We start from the raw sequence: 2,199 nt of genomic DNA, 5'->3' as shown, positions 1-2,199 counted from the left end.
CCCGGGTGGCGCCCTCGGCCCGCCTCGAAGGCGCCCACCTAGTCCGGGGACACCTGCGTGGGCGCAGGGTGGGGAGAGGGCGTGGGTGCCACTGGGACTGAGCCTTTGGAGGCCCCCGTGTCCCCCTACTGCACTGCCTGGAGGGGTGTAGGTCCCCGTGGTGGGCGGCGCCCCGTGCACACCGGCTCAGACTTGAGGCTCCGCGGAGGGCCCTTGCAGATCATGCCCCCAGGCGGGGGGAGCAGCAAGGTGGGGGGGTCTGATGCACGGAACATCTCTGGGCCGCTCAGCCCTGGATGTAACCAGGCCTTCGGGTTAGCGAGCGGGGGTTGGGGGTGGGGTGGGGGCACACATTGAGCGTCCACTCTGCTCCATGACACACCGATTCAGTGGACACCCCTGGCCTGCCTCTCGCCAAGGTGCGGCCGTTTGGCACCGACGGTATAGGGCGTCAGCGCGGTCCTCCAGGCGCTGCCGTGGTTACGGCTGCACACCTCTCCACCGGTACAACTCGGACACAATGCACAAAGAGCTAAACTTTCCTGGAGCAAACAAGAAGGGAAACAAAAGGCTTCTGTAGACGCCACCAAGAAAAGTTGCTGGCAGTGCAGGCGGCACCGGTGGCGCTCCAAATACTGCAGTGTTTCCACCTGGGTCAATCAGGTGTGGGCCTCAGGGGACCTGCGGCATCCGGCTTGCCTGGGAGAGCAGCCCACAGCGTGAGGGGCGCTAAGGGAGCAGCCATGTGCCAGCACCTCCACTGTGGGAAACAGAAACAAACGAAGGATTTGCTTCCCACCTCTGAGATACCAGCATTTCCTCTGAGACCTTCAAGTACATGTTTTTCTGAGGACTGCATGCTTGGAAAAGTAGAGGGTCAAAGGAAAAGAGGAAGATGGATTGACACTGGCTGCTACAATGGGCTACAATAGAACCACGACTGTGAGGACAGCTTACGGCCAGGCAGTGTGTTGTTGTGTTGTCCCTAGGGCCACCGTGGGGCAGAATCGACTCAAGGCACCTAGCAACGACCACGATGACAACACTGCTTAACAAGCTCTGCTTCCCATCTGCCTTGGAAGAAGTGCGGCCAGCGTGCTCTTTGGAGGCGAGGCCGGGAAGCCTTCATTTACATGCTTCAGACGTTATCAGGAGAGATCGGTCTGTGGAGAAGGACTTCATGCTTGGTAAAGTAGAGGGTCAGTGACAGAGATGGCCAGGGCTTCTCCCCCCAAACCGAATAGGGTCTGGTCCCAGTTCTACTGCTTCTTTAAAGTGTTAAAGATGCCCATTAGATAACCCTACCCTATCGCCTGCTGCAGCCATCGCAGGGGGGCTCCCTGGTGGAACCCCACCTTTGGGGCTGACCTATCCGTGTCCACTCTGTGCTCGTGTGGGAAGGTGGCCTGGGTGCCCTGCACCTCGCTAACCCCTCCGCAGTGAGCCTTTATTGAACACAAGCTCTTACGAAACCAGCCTTCCCCACGGTCGAAACGACACCCTCCTTTCACTGGAACGTTTATTTTCGAAATGATTCTGGACTGAACTGAAACCTGGTTTGGGCACCTCTGGCTTGGGGCAACGACGTGGAAACAAACGCATCAGACCCGCGCTCGGGGGGCCCAGGGCTCGGCGGCGAGCAGCGCCCTGCGCTGGTTTGGGGGGTGCTGTCGCCCGCACAGGGGGTGCACAGGTGCTGCGAGGGAAAGGGCGGCATCTCGGCCCCCCAGGCACTCCTCGGGGCCGGCGCGGATTTCCACGCGCGCGGACGCTCGCAGTCTGGGAAACGCGCAGTCCCGTAAGATGGGAGTCCACGCGAGGGCGGAGGGTCTCCCTAGGTCAGCCTGGCCTCCTGCCCCGAGCATGCTCCCCTCAGCAGCGCCCCGGGACCCTCGGCCAGGCGCCCTCAACGCGAGGCAGCCGCCGGGAGCGCATATCCTTCCTCACGCAGCCCGCGTCTCTCCGCCCCGGCCCTCAGCCCGAGTCCCTCAGTCCCTCAACTGCTCCACCCGGAGCCCGCGGCCCTGGGGCGGTGCCCGCGGCCCGCAGCCGTACCCAGGTCTTGGTGCGTCGCCAGTCCGCTCTTCTCTCGAACTCTGTCCTCGGTCAGAACTAGCCGCAGCCCCGGGGGCGCCATGTTTTCAAACGGAACGCCGCCGCGCCTGCGCACTGAGGCCGGCGGGCGCCGAGGCGGGGTTT

The sequence above is a fragment of the Echinops telfairi genome, unplaced genomic scaffold, assembly GCF_000313985.2.
Source record: "Echinops telfairi isolate 266 unplaced genomic scaffold, ASM31398v2 ScPeMD7_7469;HRSCAF=8507_1, whole genome shotgun sequence".
NCBI classification, from domain to species: Eukaryota; Metazoa; Chordata; class Mammalia; order Afrosoricida; family Tenrecidae; genus Echinops; species Echinops telfairi.
This window is presented reverse-complemented; position numbering follows the sequence as displayed.